Genomic DNA, 19,951 nt, shown 5'->3' on the forward strand with positions numbered 1-19,951 from the left:
GATCTTTCATTTGTACAAACCCGTAGTTCTCAAGCTTAGTCCATAGAGACTAAGGTGTTTGCATAGTTTAGTTCCAACCAAGTTCTTATTTTAACTGGAGCCCTGCCTTGATTAAACGTGCAGTATTGCTCAGTTTCCACCCATTTGAGTCATTCCAGAAATTACAAATTGGGCTTGTTAAATCTTCACAGGAATGTAGCAATAACTTTCATGTTACATTGGGATTATATCATTTTATTTTCATTGCTTTTCAAGATTTTGTTCTCATGTATTTTCGAAACCACTGGTTACTAGTAAGCACAGGAGTGGGTATGACACCGAGGCGGCTGCTTCCCTTTAGCATTCAGTGTTGTTTGCACTTTGTTAATTGTCAATGAGTGGATACAATTGAGGCAACAAACCTCTTAGAAAAAAGGTGAATTAAAAAGAACAAAAAGTGACTTTGAAGTATTTAAATCTATAGCAAGAAATACAGATTTATTTATTTTTTTTTGTAAATGTAGGTCTACTACAGTACAGAGCAAGAGCAGAAGAAAAGGCAAGCTAATTAAACAGTGAGATCAATAAAAATTAAGAATGACTCACCGATTGTGTCTTTACTTTAAACACACATTTCTAGTTACTGGGGTCCCCAAACCTAAACTTGAGAATTGCTTTTATAACCTTTTTTTATATGATGACGTGTCTGTTATATGGTGACTAACAGCATGTTAGAATCTGTTTGCTGACTGCGTAAAAGTTGTTTGTTCAAACACAGTAGCTTTGGTCTTGAGTCAAAAAGTGTCTCACTTTAATCTGTGGTCATGCGTGGGCCTCTTAAGAAGTGCTTGGATGTATTATTATCATCTTTAGTTTATTGTTGTAGTTAGAAAATGTATTCTTGTCGAGAAAAAAAAAATGTCTGAAACGTTAGGTAGATCGCACATGTAAATGACTTCTTTTTTTAACAGGTCAGGGGAGTTCTTCAATTTTATAAATCAGGAGGAACTAGTATGACATGTTTTATTCTAATATAGTGCTCTGCACATGTAGTCCCTGAGGAAAGCTAATATTTTCATATTGAGTATTACGTCTGAATGGACTCATAGTATTTTCAAAGGGTCTCTGATTCAGCAATATTTCTATCTACACGAAGAGCTCCTTGTTTCGGAGCATACAGACACTGAAGACGTTCTGTATATTTTAAAATGTGTCACTAATGAGCTTGTGAATCAATCTCTGCTTTCAGTTTGATGCACACAAAATTAAACATGGAGAAATGATAAAGAAAAATCTTCATAGGGTTGTGTTTTCAGAAGCCTGACAACTAATTCTGATTAGTGCAAAGCTGCAACTGGTCAATATATGCAACTGCCAGGATACCTCAAGACTAAAAGCCAAATCATCTGAATGCAGCTATTTATCAGATCGAGCAGAGCTGAGTATCGTCAGCTTGTATTTTTCAAGGCAATATTTTCTTTTTTGTGAGCTGATGCCTCTGGACTCGGCACCTGAGCAGTTTTATGTTCATTTTATAGTCCAAGAAACAGGAGATGCATGAGTACTTTTGTTTGGAACACCTGCTTTCTAGCATCAGCTGAGCTAGCCATATGACTTTGAGATTTAGACAAACGTTTCCATCTTCACAGAACTGATCAGCTACTAAGTTTGGAATACATCTTCTTTTTGAGGAAGATTCAACTGAAAGAGAGCAGAGATGGTTGGCAGCCATCCTACAAGCCGACTACCAGTGATTTCACAGCTGACGCTGTGAATCCAAAGGGTGCCATGAGCTCCTCTGATTCTTGCTAATTCCCATATGCGACAACTTTGACTGATACAACCTAAAGTCATCTGCTAAGTTTATGAAGTTCCTTCCTTTGTACCATAACCATAAGGAAATAACCCTCACAAGCACAGGGAGAACATGCACACTCCACATAGGCAATGACCAGGTTCAGGAGTTTTACAGTTTCTCTGCAGGAATAGGCACACTGCAGCACGGGGCCCTGCCATGTTCAGTGCACCTGATTGGGGTGCGGATCTGGAAGAGCCAACACAAAACAAAGTATGGAGGCAGTGCTGTGCAAGTTCACACCTCACAAGAACTTGCTCAAAGTTCAGTTCAAACCAATTAAAATGAATACATTCACGTTCATAGTTCACCATTTCAATTTTGAATTAGTTCATGTTCAGTTCATTTTGTATTTTTTAAGGAGTGAGAATAAATGACCCATGAGTTTACTTTTTGTCAATTTTGCATGCCTTATATTAGGCTATTACAGTGTTCTTGAATAAAATACAGTAATTATGAAGACTTTTTTATTTAAATACACTTTATTGAGCTATACCCGGCAACAAACACGTATAACCATATACTGTATGCTAATATCCTCCTGGTCAAAAAAGAAATTAAATAGATGCAAGTATATAAGTAATATAACTATACATATAAATTACTGCTCTATTTCCGTGTGACACAAATGGTGACTATGGAACCAGCGTGTAGGTGAGCTAACTGATTATGCTGCCGGTCAGAATTCACATGACATATGGACAGGGAAAAATGTAAAGTGGCCTCGCGAAGTACAACGTTTTCCTAAAAGCGAAAGCGGAGCTTCACCGTGTGCTCGTGTCAGCTTAAGCACCAGCAGGCAGACACAGACAGGGCCTGTTTGATTTTACATTATTTTTTCTGAATACAAATAAATGGGGGGACAGCACGGTGGTGCAGTGGGTAGCTCTGCTGTCTTGCAGTTAGGAGACCCGGGTTCGCTTCCTGGGTCCTCCCTGCGTGGAGTTTGCATGTTCTCCCCATGTGTGCATGGGTTTCCTCCCACAGTAAAAGACATGCAGGTTAGGTGCATTGGCGATTCTAAATTGTCCGCTGGTGTGTGTGTGTGTGCGCCCTGCGGTGGGCTGGTGCCCTGCCCGGGGTTTGTTTCCTGCCTTGTGCCCTGTGTTGGCTGGGATTGGCTCCAGCAGATCCCCGTGACCCTGTAGTTAGGATATAGCGGGTTGGATAATGGATGGACGGGCGGCACGGTGGCGCAGTGGGTAGCGCTGCTGCCTCGCAGTTGGGAGATCTGGGGACCTGGGTTCGCTTCCCGGGTCCTCCCTGCGTGGAGTTTGCATGTTCTCCCCGTGTCTGCGTGGGTTTCCTCCGGGGGCTCCGGTTTCCTCCCACAGTCCAAAGACATGCAGGTCAGGTGGATTGGCGATTCTAAATTGGCCCTAATGTGTGCTTGGTGTGTGGGTGTGTTTGTGTGTGTCCTGCGGTGGGTTGGCACCCTGCCCAGGATTGGTTCCCTGCCTTGTGCCCTGTGTTGGCTGGGATTGGCTCCAGCGGACCCCCGTGACCCTGTGTTCGGATTCAGCGGGTTGGAAAATGGGTGGATGGATGGATGGATAATGGATGGATGGATGGACAAATAAATGACAAAAAATTTGTACAAAACAAATTTTCGTAAAAATCCACGATTTGTGCTTATCCACATACCACATTCGGATTTGGCTCCACCCCTACATTACAGGGTTATGTAAAACGTTTAATCTTGATCTAAACCAGATCTAGAATGTCACCTAAAACAGAACTCGCTCACGTTCAAGTTCTTCACTTGCAAATAATTTACGTTAAGTTCACCGTTCTTAGAAAAATGAGCTTGTCGATGAAGGCGCTCTTTTGAATTAGTTCATGCATAACACTGTATGTAGGTATAAAATAAAAAATCACTAATAATTATTAATTAGGTCTGTCTGCCAGTGACATAGTGAAAAGTACAGGTAGGAAACAGGTTGCGACCAGTGAGATATCAGACTGAAAGCATCCATAAAGCATGAGAAAAAATTGTAATCAGAAGCAGTTACAGGTCTAATACTGAATCTCAAAGCCACAGACAGCAGCACTACACAGTGAAGCAACCCAAAACCTACTACTACTAATAATAAATCTTTACATTTATATAGTGTTTTTCTCACTACTCAGTGTGATTCAGTGAGTGGAGAGCCACATCAACCACCACTAATGTGCAGTATCCACCTGGATGGCAGCCATTTTGCACCAGTACACTCACCCTACATGAGCCGTTAGGTGGTGAGGTGGTGAGAGACACAGCCAGTTAGAGACAGGGGATGATTAGGGGGCCATAATGACTAGGCCCTGGTGAGCAATTTAGCCCGGACATCAGGATACACCCTGCTCTTTACAAAGGATGCCCAGGGATCTCTTATGACCACAGAAAGTCAGGACCTTGTCATCTGAAGGTTGCGCCATATTTACAGCACATTGTCCCCATCACTGCACTGGGATCCACATTCAGACCACAGGGTAAGCGCCCCTTCTTGGCCTCACCACTATGTCTTCCGACAGCATCCCAAACTTTTCCTTGATGGTCTCTCATCCAAGTACATGACAGGGCCCAGACATGCTTAACTTTAGGAGGATATCTTCTTTTGAAGTGCAAGTAGTATGGCTGTACATAACTCAATATACACAAAAAATCAAAACGCTACACACAATAAGAGCTCAAGTGGGGCCTTTTACAAAGGCACTAAGTAGACAATATTAGAGCAAGGCCACCATCCAAACTCCCCCACTTTATTTCTCTTGTACCTTATGTAATAATTGTTACACAGACAGGCCAAAGAGCAGGGAAGAGGATGGGTTAGTAGGAGGGCACAGCCAATGGTTCATTATCCTTGATCTGACTGGGATATTATTGGTCATCAGGTGCCCTGAGGTATTTGATGGATGGTACTCACGACAAATATAACACTTTCCAACTGTTACCTTGCTTTGTGTACACAACCTTGTTCATGTTGTTAGCCTGTCTATTAGCACTTTTCCAGATAATTCTGACCAAGACAAATGTGGAAAACATTACGCCTTTAGTGACGTTGCAATTATGATCGTTTTCGCCTAGTAAAATGATGTGATCTGTGATTGATAGATAGATAGATAGATAGATAGATAGATAGATAGATAGATAGATAGATAGATAGATAGATAGATAGATAGATACTTTTTTAATCCCAAGGGGAAATTCACAATTCACATTGATAGCTTGTCTGTGTGATTTCAAAACCCCATTATTTTAATGGGAATACTTTATCTCTACTTTTTTATGATCTTTCTGAAATTTTGAGATGTTTATCTGTCATCTTTGTGTTACTCATTCACTGGTATTGCTTTACATGGTGCTTTCCTATGTATTCCTAACTTTGCCCTCACTGAAGCATTGGTCTCTCACCATTTTTATAGAGATATAACATCAGTATTTTACATGGTATGTGAATGACTGTGAGATTGTACTTCTGAAGCTTAAGCATCCTGTTTTATAGCTCTAAGAGACTATTATAAGGGTTTGTAATTATGCTTTTTTGGGAGTTTGGTAGCTCCAGAAATCATGTTGTCCATGGTGAAACATCTCTCATGAACAATTAAATGCATAATTTATTTTTCTGTCTGTAAAGAATCTGTGTTTGTTTTTGTATTGATTTATACTTTTATATCTTTTGAATGCTAAGTTGTGTTGAACGGTTGTAATTGACTTGAATCTTTCGCCATCTGCTAAAGGGAAGGGCATGTAGTGTGTCATAACTAGCACTGCTTTAGTCTCCTCTGTCCTTGTGTAACTTAATTTTTTCTTTTTCCTTCGATTGCAACACAGTGTACAGAGTAACTGATTTTAGTAACGGAAACAGTGCATTTTTGAATGTCTTATTCCCTCCAAACAAACAACTGGAAAATCTTGACGTATGAACTGAGGAGCTCCCTTCATGTCCGTATTCTTTCAGTTACATGAGAATGTTACATCGTGTATTATATCAACATGGCTTTTGATGCACCTTTATTCCCATTGGCTTTCTCTTATAAGAAGCATATCAATTTTCAAGGACACTGCATTTAGACCACAGAGTACAAACCTCTTACTTGTATCTCCAAATGGTGACACAAATAGTAGGACTTTTCAGGACACTGTTCACACTAAGTGGTGAAGGGTCAGGCTTGTCACTTTTTTAGGGCAATTGTCAAATATGGAAATCATTGGCTGTCTCAAAGTTGCATTTTGTGTTGAGATTGACTATTACTGCCGGTCAAAAGCAGTGGCCCATTGATTAGTTAGATTCATTTCGCATAGTGTCCTTCTCAGTGGATAGTTTTATTTTAAAGATGTTTCAGCTCTTCTCAAGATATTCAGTGTGTCTGCGTTAACAAGAAATAAGATGCTTTGGGACCTCATCAGTCTGCTAATTGCTTTGCAAAGCAAAGTTGTAATGTGTGATGTCTGAAAAGATGGATTCATTATATTGCTTTTTGTTGTTGTTCAGCAACACCTACCGTCTTTTCAGGATAAATCTAGTTATGAACTCCACAAATGATTTGCTCAACTCTTTCACCATCAAAATCGCTAAAAATCCCCATTCCTTAATCTGATTAGATCTGCTAGTTCTGTGGTTGATCTTAGATGTCTGCTTTGAACTTGACACTAATCTGCTAAGGCCTGTTTGTCAGGTACGCTGGTGGCCTGGTTGTGTTACAGCAGCCCCCCTGGGGACAGTTAACTCTCAAGACTCCCTTGTCTCGCCTGAAGTGTCAGGAAAACATGGAGGGGCAGCTAGGGCCAAGACCTGATTTTAATCTGAGGTGGTATTTCATTTGAGCATCTCATTAAAAGACGTCTTCATCGGTGGTCAGTTACATTAGGGTCTTGAGGAGGAAGTTACAAAAGTGCATTAGTGAGTGAGATAGCTAGGGAGAGTCTGTTTTTTTAGCTTTTAGAGTTTTAGATATCTAATGCACTTTCAGGAGAATTGAAGACTGGGTCAATAACTATACCTTTTAATAATTAACTTCTGTCCAAGCTAATTGCATTTTTTAAGGCCTTTAGCAGTGAGTTGATGGTTTATAGCTAGTCTGGTCTGGTGCTGACTAGTCACACTGAAGATTTGCAAGAATTATTTGTTTGTTCATAGATTGTGCTAAATGCTCTAATCGGGTTTCCTTTTAGGAACATGTGACCTCCCTCCATTGCAGTTACAGAAGGAGTCCTTGTATTTCCTGCCTTTCTCATTTGTTTTCTATTGGCTGATTTTACTCAAATTGGTTGTGTCTGAGAACTCATTAGACTTTGAAGAAAATGTTAAATAATACTTAATGAAACTGTTGTTTTGTATTAAGATGCCAGAAACTAAAAGTAATATGACATATGTGAGCACACGTGAGCAAGAATGGAAGTATTGCATTAAATAGGTTGAATGTTAACTGTAATGATTTGCTTTTCAGCACTGCTCTAAAAATAAAAAAATTAAACAATACACCTTAGCCAATCCGTCCCACTGAAAATATGCAAGTCAAGGATGATTTCCTGCCTTACACTCAAAGATGTCTGAATAAGATACGACTCTCCACGACCTGGATTTGGAAAATGAATGGGTGAACGAAGATGTGCATATTACTACACAATTTATATTCCCTTTCATTTTTTTTTTTGGTTTGTTTTATGATAGCTAGAATATTTTCACAAAATTTAGATCATTGTCGAAATCTTTAGAAAAATTTAAGAGAGAGTATCAGAATCAGGTGCTATGAAGGCCATGGAGAAATCACTTCGAGAAACCCCACTTGCAGATTCCCCATTCCGTCCCACCCTTCACACTTCATTTGAATGCCTCTGGTCTGGGCTTTAAGCCGATGTGCAAGAAGAGTCTGATAAAAGTTTAATGTGAAGTCAATGGTGTAGGAGGCCCTCTGATAAGGATAGTTTCTATGTAAACACAGAACTGAAAGAGGATCTGGTGTACCTATTAGTTTTTGTGGGACCATTTATTTCGGTAAAGCAACTGTGTTCTTTTTATTTTGTTGATTGTGGAGTGTGGAAAGTAAGAAAATATATTTTAATTTTCCCAGAACAATAGTAGAGATTTAAATTGTGTTTGAAATAAAGCTCTTTAGAATGCAGATGTCTCATTCCTCCTTGCTGATAATGGCACAAGGATGGTGCCGTGTTGACCCCCAAGTGAAGAAGGAGGCTCTCTCAGGATACTCACAGTGTTTTCTGTAACATTTGGGACAAAGACACATTTTATCTTGATTTACCCCTCTGCTCCACAGTATAAATTGCAAATCAGACTATTCAGAAAGTGCACACTGCAAACTTTCATTTAAGGGTACTTGTAGGGCGGCATGGTGGCGCAGTGGGTAGCGCTGCTGCCTCGCAGTTGGGAGACCTGGGGACCTGAGTTACCTCCCGGGTCCTCCCTGCGTGGAGTTTGCATGTTCTCCCCGTGTCTGCATGGGTTTCCTCCGGGCGCTCCGGTTTCCTCCCACAGTCCAAAGACATGCAGGTTAGGTGGATTGGCGATTCTAAATTGGCCCTAGTGTGTGCTTGGTGTGTGGGTGTGTTTGTGTGTGTCCTGCGGTGGGTTGGCACCCTGCCCAGGATTGGTTCCTGCCTTGTGCCCTGTGTTGGCTGGGATTGGCTCCAGCAGACCCCCGTGACCCTGTGTTCGGATTCAGCGGGTTGGAAAATGGATGGATGGATGGTACTTGCATACATCGCAGTCAAATCATGTAGAAATGACACTTTTTCTGCATGGTCCCACCATTTCAGGGCACCATAACGTTTGGGGCAATTGGTGTCACTGGTGTTTGTGATTCCTCGAGTGTGTTTCATTGATTCATTGGTGCAGGCATGAGATACCTAGGCTTGCCTCTACCTACAGACTATCTTTGGAATCTGCAGATGCCACTGTTCAGCTTGAGTTAAATGTGTCTTTGTCCCAGACATTAAGGAGGGCACCGTGGTTACAGCTTTAAGAGAAGGAGAGTACGACTCCATCTGTTACCGGCCACTCTTTGCAGAATCTCATCTTTTTGAGTTTGCAAGACATCCTAAGGTAACAGAACATGTTACAGTGTAGCATCTGTACCACCATGTGATACCCAAACCCCTTTCTCTGACAATGTTACTTTGTGTAAGCAGCATGTGGGCTGAAGGGGGGTCTTTCTCTGCCCTGTGATCACACAGCAGTCTCTACCTTCACTTAAAAAGTATTTGACTCTCCCAAAGGACCAAGTCTTTGAAGTGATTACTAGCACATAGTACTTTACTTTTAGTAGACTTTCATATTAGTCTTCAGCCAGTGTGTTAGTGGTCAACAACTGCGGCCTAAGTAAGGGTTAATTGTTTCATAACCACTCGTCGTTCATAATGCACACTCTATTTACCCAAATATATTTAGAAGATAAAGATACAGTTAACATTAATGCTGCCTTGTATGGCTCTAACCAGTCTTGAAACCTATAACATTACTTACATGCCACAGTGGTTACCTTTTTCATGTTTCTGTTTGCTACATAAAGGTTTAAAAAGACAATAGCCTGCTGAATACAAGTTTGAATTACAACCTGTCGCTTTTCTCTAACAAGCATTTCAGGTGAGACAAAAGGGAACTGATGAAAAATTTAACTGTTCAATTTAGAAGCATGCAAACCTAAAACCAGCTGAGGAAATATGAATCTAGGCACCATTATTTAACTCACTGCTGCCTACAGAAAGAGGTCACTGAAGTCTAGTGTCCTGTGACAGCTTTAACAGTAAGGAGCAAATTAAAGTGATATGTGAATCGGAGCCTGGAATTCATTAGTTAACTAGTCTTTTGACCCGTCTTTTGTATTATAAAATATATATATATATATTTGGGGCGGCACGGTGGCGCAGTGGTAGCGCTGCTGCCTCGCAGTAAGGAGACCCAGGTTCGCTTCCTGCGTGGAGTTTGCATGTTCTCCCCGTGTCTGTGTGGGTTTCCTCCGGGTGCTCCGGTTTCCTCCCACAGTCCAAAGACATGCAGGTTAGATGCATTGCCAATCCTAAATTGTCCCTAGTGTGTGCTTGGTGGTGTGCGTGTGTGTGTCCTGCAGTGGGCTAGCGCCCTGCCCGGGGTTTGTTTCCTGCCTTGCGCCCTGTGTTGGCTGGGATTGGCTCCAGCAGACCCCCGTGACCCTGTAGTTAGGATATAGCGGGTTGGATAATGGATGGATAAATATTTGGAACAATGCAAACCTTGCAAATTTTAAAATCCATCTATTAATGATTAAAGCTGTTAAACTCTCTTTTCAATAACATTTTTAGTTTCATTTATCACCAGGAGTTGTACACCAGTGATGCTTCATCTTCTGCATGTTGTCTATGAACACTCAGTGTAGCAGAAAGCAGATCATCATAGTAAATGGGGTTTTGTAGAGGGCTTGTAGAAATAATGTTGTTGGATTTTAAAAAAAATATTGGTTGCCACATTTTAATAGCAGCTTGGAAACAAGAATTTGTGACAGACACACCTACACTTCAGTAAATACAGTGCAGTTTACAGTTAGCTCAGATGTTAGAGTGATAGTAAAATATGGCTAGTGTTCTGTTTTAAGCTCACCCTTATGTTTGCCGTAGCTTGCTGTCTATTATTTCATAATATTATTGAATTAGTAGCAGTCACAGGTGCTGTGTTAGAATAGTGGATGGTTAGCAAGTCAAAGTATTACTTTTTGTTGTACACAACAATGCGGTAAAATGGTTGGTCAGGATGATCACAGTTCACATTAGGAGTTGGTGTCATTCACAGAAAAAGTCACAAAGATGCCTGATTTATGTTGTAAACAGAATCAGGTCAATGACATTACTATATGGGGATTTTTATAAAATTACGATGTATTCTATAAATCATGATCATGGGTCTTGCAGTTTGGCAATCATCTTGATTTTTTTGTCAGCTCAGAGTCCACTTGTGAAATAGGACACAAACAATGGTGAAGAGTTGGGACACCACCCTGGTCATTCTGTATAACTGGAAGGCTTGAATCAAAGGAAAGCACTCAATAATTGCCGAAACGTCTTTACCAGCGTTAGTTCAGAGCAGAACTGACACAAGATGGCTGATTTCTGGGTTATGAGTTCTCAAGGCAGGAAGGGGACAGACCTGGTGGATGGACACAGAAGTGACGTCGGAGGTGGAGTGGCAGTCAGTCTTCTGTTCTGCAGGGAGAGGATAAGAGAAGGTATTAGCACACAGCACCAACCCCTAGGCCGGCAGGTAATTACCATCACCAAAGTCCCTAAGTTGTCTCCCATGCACACGCACGTGAAAGTCAAATATCATATTGTGTTGAATGTACCTTTATTTCTTTAGATATGTTAAAGAAAGTAATTTGGACCTATTTTGATGATCATAATAAATTTCACAGATGAAAGGTTTGACATAAATGCCACCTCCGTGTAATCTCTTATTTGTATTAAATTTGTTATAGACAGCCAGTAGGCACATTTACTGGGTGCTGTGTTCATATTATGACTCCATTCACCCCGAGCCACACTTGTCGCTTTGCATGCACAAAGCTTTACTCTTCAGGATAGTAGCCAAACATAACTCTGACTAGGTAAAAAGAAATTTATTCTGACCCAAACTGGTCTGGCCAAAGCATTATTCAACTTCACAGATGCCTAATATAACTTCTAAGTGCAAAAGAAATATTCAGTGAGATTGTAATTATTTAAATTTGTATACATTAGTTTAAAAAATGAAAAAGTTGTTACATTTTCTGGCTTTATGTATATCTACATGCATCATGATACATTTTGTGTAGCTAGCGTTACTCCCACTGTAGAGTATCAATCTGCACAGATCTTGCTCTCTCCCCAGATTAAGAAAAGCAGCGTATCATTAGAGGGCCCTAAAGGGACTTTTTATTTATCTCTTGTATCCAGTCAAGCTTCTGTTTTCCAGGTGTTCACTTTTTTGTAAGAGACTCGCAGGAAAACTAAAAGAAGTAAGTATGTATGTAAGCTGTGTAGTACGGGAATAGTCTGTTATGACAGAAATGGTGGTCAGCAAATAATTCATATCAAAATTCTTTACATCAGCTGATTCTCAATAAATGTCATCTCTTTGCAAGCTCATTAGCATGTGTTTATACAGTAGCAAGTTATGAGAAACAAAGCCACAATGTGGAGATTTATGTGCGTGTAAGTGGAATGCATTGTGTTGTAGCGGTTAGTTCTGCGTCCCCAATGCCCAGGGTTTGAATCCTGGTCCAAGCACCACCCTTGTGATCTCTGTGACTGAGTGGGGCTTTCTTTTAATGTTTCCAGTTCCCGTACCTCAAACCAAAGACGTATGTGTCCTACATGACTCCAATATTGTGAAGCAATTGTAATTAAAACCATAGTCATTTCAAGCTTGCAGTAACTGGTGTATTGATTGTATAATGTTTAATTGCTCCAAGATGAGAAAATAGCAGTAAATTCTTGAAATTTCATCCCCAACAGAAGAGATAAAAATATGAATCTGGTGGCTCTGACTTATTTATTCATTTCTGGGTCATGGGTACTTGGAGAAGCATTTTGAGAAACATTGGGTGCAAGTCCTGAACCAGTGCTGGACAGGACACCAGTCCATTGCAGGGAACACTTACACTACCCCTATATACTCAGTCATATTGGGCCATTTTAGAGCCTCCGTTAACTTAAAATTGGCATCTTTCAGATGTGGGTGAATATTCAAAGTCCTCATTGGAAAACCTACACTTCTATCTAAGCTAGTAATTTGGCAATAGGACTTTAGAGCAAGAGTACTCCCCCCCCCCATCTGTTTCATAACTTGCTGAACCAAAAATAAAATTACAGACTGATTGGTTTTCTCAAATGATGTCAACCTCCATTTTGTTTTTTCGGTATTGATAGTGAGTCTTAATCTTTTGCCTTGTTTTCGATGCTGTTCATGATCACAGACTTTAACTATAGGAAGTTGCACACATATTCTTATGTATATCATATCTGAGCACTAGAAGGTTCTCAGAGCAAATAAGCTTTTATACAGTGTGTGGTTAACTTTTAAGAATGGAAGGAACAATACATGTACATTAGTTGTTGTCTGCAAAATGGAATAACACTGGTCCTTCTTAAAACTGATTTCTTAGGTAGATAGATAGATAGATAGATAGATAGATAGATAGATAGATAGATAGATAGATAGACAGATAGATAGATAGATAGATAGATAGATAGATAGATAGATAGATAGATAGATAGATAGATAGGAAAGGCACTATATGATAGATAGATAGACAGATAGATATGAAAGGCACTATATGATAGATAGATAGATAGATAGATAGATAGATAGATAGATAGATAGATAGATAGATAGATAGATAGATAGATAGATAGATAGGAAAGGCACTATATGATAGATAGATAGATAGATAGATAGATAGATAGATAGATAGATAGATAGATAGATAGATAGATAGATAGATAGCACTTTATTTGTCCCCAGGGAGAAATTAGGCTTTTTACAGAAGCTCAATAAATAAATAAATAGATATTATATTATGACAAACAGAAACCCCCTGTCAAATGCACAGCAAAATGACTAAAAAGACAGAAAACTTCTGACTTAGCTAAAGATAAAAGAGCAGTCCCTGTCCCAGTGAGGCCTTATAAAGATGTTTTGCCTTTGGTGTAAAGGAGCCTCCTCAGCGTTTCTTCACACACTTCTGCTGAATTGTTCAGTGGCTGAAAGTGCCCGGTGTTAGTGTGTCAGAGAGAGGATGAGCAGCATTGTTTAAGGCGCAGTATCTTGGTAAGTGTTTGCTGTCACATGTGTTTTGAGATGTTTCATCAGCTTGTACTGGAAAGCTTTTTCATCTTGCAGAATATTATATTTTCATCTGTATTCTCTACATTTTGTGGTCTTAAAGCTGTAAATATCTCCACCCTTCCACCTTTTCTGATGACCAGAAAGATATCGCTCAGTTCATACACTGAGTTGTCGCTGTTGTCTCTTTTGTGTACTGTTCATAAGATCTGCAATGGAAGAAAAGCAAGAACCTGACTACATGGGCTTGCCTACATGCACTGGAATAATTAACCATTGGCAATGAGACTTATTTTAACTTTGGGATGAGAAGACCCGTGAGAGCCCAGAAAGAATGTAGCGGGCTCCATATAAAATTCATTCAAGTCTAAATTATAAACTGGAAGCTAGATGCTGCTTTAGCTTTTTTTCACATCAAAGCAATGACCAGTTGTTTTAATACTGACTAACAGAAAATTAGTTACCTTATTGACTGTTATTGAAAATCTCTTGGGTGGCACGATCATACTGAGCATGGCATTAACATCGTAGTGCACCATCGTTTCAGTCTCCGCTAGCGTTCCTTCCGTCTCTCATTTTCAAGTTTTGTCCATTTCTTCTCTTTAGGTTCCTTCATGCGCTCATTTGCTGTACTTATGTTTAAAACATGCAGTTAGGCTGATTGGCAACATTACCCTGATGTGCCCAAGTGTGTGCTGTACATGAGTGAACACTGTTATGGATTGGGACCCAAGCCAGAACTGATTCTTGCCCTGCTCCAATTGCCTCTGCGTTAGGCTTTAGCTCCCTATGCCCATTTACTGTAATTGTCAGGTTTACAAAACGGATGGCTGGAAAAGGTGCACAGAGAGAACTGCAGTAAGTGAAGGAGAACTGCAGATAACATTTACTGCTTACTTTTTTTATACCTCCGGAGGAAGCGCAGAAGAATAAATGAAAGTAGTACATGGCAAAAAGAGACTGTAAACGGTTTATTCCTTTGTTTCACTTAGTTTTAATGTGACTTGTGGAAGAAAGTAAGAGCTTGACAGGAAATGATTGTTTTAAGTTTTCTTCAGTACAATTCAGAAGATTAACATGAAGGATGTTAGAAAGCAGTCACTGCTTTGAGCGAGAGCAGGGGTTCACTTTAGTATTGTATTTGATGTTTGAAGTGTAGGAAAAAGGAAAAGATCCCCTAGGTTTATGGCACCTTGGCATGTGGGTTTGAAATGGTGCGGTCAGAGATATGTCTGTGGTGTATCTGAGTGGTTTCTAGTGTGTATTTGTGGCCACTTTTTTATGGTCTGTGATCAACGGCGATGCCCAGGCCAGTTGAGCCCCCGGCTTCAAATCTTATTTTTTTTTCTTTTACATTCACCTTGATGCATTTCAAAAAGACACCAACTGAAAGTTTTTTTCCTTTCACTGGTGGTGGGGTGGGGAGGGATTGCTCAGGTTTGTTAATACTTGAACAGTTCAAATATGCTGATGTTTTCTTTTACACACCATGTTTCCTAAATTGCCTTTGACTGTGTGCATTGGTAATGAAACTTTATGTCCTTGTAAGAAGGACAGCCAGTCCATTCTAGTTAAGTCCGGGACAATTTTTGCCTGCTGGCTTTTGCAAGAGGCTTTTTTTATACCCTGCCCTGTCTTATGAATAAATGCAGCCAGTAAAGCAAATTTTTTTCCATATTTGTGTAAATTGCTTTAAAAGCATTTTATCATGTCATAAAAAAAGAGCAATTGATCTGCTGAGCCGAACCCATTGGACAGCTGTGTGTTTTGTTAATGGCCACTTTGCTCCGGGCGGCTTATTAAAAAATTTATACATAAATGCTAAAATTGCATACATTATTTAAATCTAAAGTAAGCAGTCTTTTTTAGGGGGGTGAGGGTCAATGAGGGTGTGTGATATCACAATACTTAGAAGTACACAAATGCAAACAGAAAAATAGATATTTTTTTTTTTTGATGACTTGGTTTCAGGAACCATGGAATGTCACCCATATCCTGGCTGATTGTACTTTTGAGTTTTATGATGTTTTTTCATTGATTTGTTTCCCTGGCGCAGCTGCCGACCTCTATTGAGGGACGAACGTAATCAGCGCTGACGCAAATTAGATGGTTATTCGTTTCGAAAATTGACAGAAAAACAATAAAAAAGATGAAATGCTCCCAAATCAATAGATATAATGAAATTCAAATAATCCGAGAGATGAGGTCTCCATGGCAACTGATAATGTGGAAAAGAAAACAATTTAATAAAGGACAGACACGCTTTGAAAACAGATGGGGGGGGTTAGGAGTGCAATGCTGGTGGGGGGGGGTGGGGGCGTCGAACTGGTTGGTTGGTTGTTGCGGCTGTGAAGGATCCGTGTCTGTCCCAAGGACGCCAGAATAATTAGAAAAGCTTTCAGGCCAGAAAGTGCAGATTCAGGTTTTAATACACAAAATTATTTCAAGAGCAGTGAATCGGAAAACCATTTGTTGGTGACCTTCCTGAGGGCCCCCCGGTGCAGGGCATGGCGGAGGCGCGATGGCTCCACAGACTGAGTTATGGCATATTTGTGTTTTTATAGCGGCTCAGGGAGCACAGATAGCTGTGGGGGTCGAGTTTTGTGTGGCTTAGGGGTCCCAGTGGCTGACAGCTGGATGAAAGTGGGTGGGGGGGGGGGGGGGGGGTTGAAGGTTAGCTTGTATTTACAGATCAGTTATTTGAAGAGCATTAGAGGAGGAGGATAGAGAAGTTCTAGCTCGTTGACAGCTGCATTAAAGAGGCTCTGTCCCCTCTGTATTTATTTCACCTTGCTTTGTATAGTTTGAAGTGGTTTAGTGAGGAGAACACGCTACTGACTAGGCAGCTTTTTGTTGCATCCTTTTTTTTACACGTTTAGAGAAATGTATTAGAGCTTTTAAGCATAAGAAGATATGTGTTGCTTTGTACTCCTGCAGGGAATAAAGTTTTTTGAGGACACGTTTAGGATTTGTCATTTTAGCCTTTCTTGATTGTTGCATCACAGTGCATTTAGGAGCTCCTTGAGTTAGGCAGCTGACGATATATTATGGCATTAGCCTTTGTTTATATGTTTAATTTGGGGTGTGGGATCATGGAGATGTGCAGAAAACACTTCTCTCACATTGAAGTTACATTTTTAGGTATTGGGGGGGAAAAATGCACAGTAGCATGGGTTGCCTCATAAAAACATAACAATAAGCATGCCTCTCAGATACTGATCTGTAAAAATGATTCAAGATGTTATGTGAGTATGTGGCTCAGGAGACACAATATGTCTCATGATTTGATTCTTAATAATCATTACGTAGCTTAACATTTGGAAATCTGCTTCATCCAAATTGGGAGGGCAGGAGCCTATTCCATATCACTGGGCGCTGGGCAGGAAAAAGCAGGGCACTAGCCCTTTGCAGACCCGCTCACGTTTAGAACTGTCAATGAATCTAAGCTGAACATTTATTGTAAAGATATTTGGGGGAAAACCAGAGTACCCATCGGAAAACATTGCCACAAATGAGGGGGGGGGTTCATGCAGATGCCACACAAGCAACGACTGAGCATGAGATTCAAGTTCACACCCTGAATCTGCAAAGCAGCAGCACTAACCACTGCCCCACGGTGCCATTCTCTATAATCAGACCATGATAAATAAAACAGATACATTAGGGATTTTCAAAAGGATTCCATTACGCCGTTCTTTTTATTTAGCTGTACATTTTTCATTTTGATTTTCAATATGAGTACTGCATGATTCAGCCTTATTTAGTTTGTTCTTTTAGTTCCCAGCCCTCTGTGTCCTTTGAAGCCTGCTTCTCAGCTCTCTATTTATATACTGCACAGGTATTTCTCTTTTAAGATCTTTGTTCTCTAGAACCTAGAAGTTGTTAAACCTACTGTATACTGTGGCAAACCCAAATCTTTGGTTGTCTGATAATTGATGAACTCATAAATGCCTGGGTAAGAACAGTGCATATTATTACTGAGTCTGATTATATAGAAAATGTCCCTCAGGAGTTGGCTTAATAAATGACCCAAGACAGCATTTATTTAAGACAGGAAGCAGCCTTGAAAGCATTACAACTTTCTTTGGAGAGTTACTAATCATAGCCATTTAAAAACTGAATGTGAATGGTCAGAAAATATTTTTGTGATTTTGGGAAGCACCGTCACATCTTGTTAGAAAGACTGTGTCATCTGCGGGTACCGAGAACATTAATTTAGATTATGAAAGGAAATGTACACCACCAATCTGCTGATTTCAAGCTACGCATACAGGAAGTCGCTGCTTCACCATATTCAATCTCAGTCATTATTATTGGGATTCAAAAACTATGTCATTTGCTTAAATTTGCCTTATTTACTGCAGATCCAGTAGACTTTTTAGAGCCTCACAGGTAAAATGTTAAAATAACTTCTACTAAGTAAATCTGTAGTTTTGCATAATTGCAATATTATACTTACTTTCACAAACTAAAAAAAGTAGTATCATTACACACTAGAGTCCGAGAGCTGTGTGTGGGGACACTGTGACAACTTCTCTCCCCTCAGGTTGACTGTGGGAAATGAAGAGACGAGAAACGCGTGGTCCCTTTCCGAGCTGTCTTGCACAGCCACTCTGTTGAAAGCAGAAGGAGGTAGAGGACCCCTGCTGGCAGAGTGGGCAAACATGTAAGAGCCCTGACATCTGCACTGAGAAAGAGAGCAGCGAGCAGAGTGGAGAAGAACAGCAGCACACAAGAAGGGAAATGCCTTGTCTAGTAGCAAGGATTCCTACAGGAATGCATGAAGCGGTGATGCACAGGGACCTGCGCTGCCTTGCAGACGGTGAACTGGGGTGCAGGCTGGGAGTGGAGACGGGTGAGATGGTGGGAGGGTGAGAGGTGAGGGAGAGAGGAATGTGACGTGACACGAGCAGCTCTCAAGGTGCATGCATTTTAAAAAGTGAACTTTGGTGTCTTGCTGTGCTCTTTACCTTGAATCAAATTTGATCCTTCTTTTCGGAAGTGTTATGTTAGCCTGAGAAGGCATTTAATTGTCCCTGTGCTTCTAGTGCTGTTGCATTGTGACATTTTACAGTGTGAAGTTTGTTTCATTTTTCAACTGGTTTTAATTTCCTTTTACTGTAAAAGAGTGTCATTGGTTTTCGAAAAGTAGGCTTGTGTGTGTGTGTGTGTGTGTGTGTGTGTGTGTGTAAGTATCGTCCTAATTTGTTGTAAAAAGCTCTATCTGCCTAACATGCTGAAGTGGCTGTAAGATGTATATCTTAATATTATTTTGTGTGCTTTTTCCTGTGAAAGCCAATCATTTTTTTCTTGCAGTATTTTTAATTGTTGAATTTGGATTATTTGTAAAGCATTTTTTCCTGTAGCACAAGTAAGTGATATACAGTATTCCAAGCATCCAAATATTGAATTTATAAAGTGATTGTTTAGTTTATAATGAAATTGGAGCCCGATTTTCACTGCTCTCTGTATATTCCCAAATATCAGATGGTTCTTTTAATCTAAAGTAAGAAGGCCTAAGTGAATTCATTGTCTTAAAAGAGGGATCACACTTTGTTCAGTTTAGTTTTTATGCTTATTAGCTGTTATCTTTACGAATATTAGGTGAGGTGCACTAAAAAGACGATGCACACTTAATTAAGAGTTGGGTGTAGTCTGGATATCTCTTTAAATTCACTTGGAGAAGTTAAGGTCAGTTTTTAGCTTTAGTTTAAAATATTTTTTGTTATGTTAGTTGGTAAATTGTAATTAAACGTATTTTAAGCATGTTTTATTGCTGGGATTCCTTGTCAATATGCCGTGCTTTCAATGAATGTCATTTGTCCTTTGCCTTAATACTGCATATTCATTTCTACTTCTGTTCTGTTAATAAGGAAGTTTGATCTCAAGGGGGGGGGGGTTCCCTTTTATTTACCAAGAACTTTAAATAAATTGTGGGATTTGCAAATATGAAAAACGTAATCTTTTATATTGTGAGCAGTGACTTGCGTAAAAGATAAGTGTTATTATTTTTGTTACTCAATTATTTCACCAGCGACACACAGAGCTCCAGACGCGAGTGTTCAAATTGCCAACTTGCTTGGTTTCTTTTTGCCCACATCCCAGAGGTGTTAGGTTGGTGGGATTGGTGTGAGTGGGTGCACCTCATGATGGATCGGTGCCCACGCGAGTTGGTGATAGGAGATATGACCTTGGAATTGGGTTTTAGAAAGTGGATGAATGAATGACCGGGGGGGGTCACAATGCTGCACTATGCTGTGAACTGCTATTTACTGTCAGTAAGCTAACTGCACAAACGGATTGAGTTGACATATAATTTTTACTG

The 19,951-nt window shown here is 40.0% G+C and overlaps 1 protein-coding gene across 9 annotated transcripts in view; it reads left to right on the forward strand.

The window, feature by feature from the left end:
• The window catches only part of casz1 (castor zinc finger 1), a 601,697-nt gene that overhangs the window by 473,052 nt on the left and 108,694 nt on the right, over positions 1-19,951 (forward strand). The gene's annotated exons all lie outside the window — the stretch shown is intronic.

Source organism: Erpetoichthys calabaricus, chromosome 8, assembly GCF_900747795.2.
Source record: "Erpetoichthys calabaricus chromosome 8, fErpCal1.3, whole genome shotgun sequence".
Classification (NCBI taxonomy): Eukaryota; Metazoa; Chordata; class Cladistia; order Polypteriformes; family Polypteridae; genus Erpetoichthys; species Erpetoichthys calabaricus.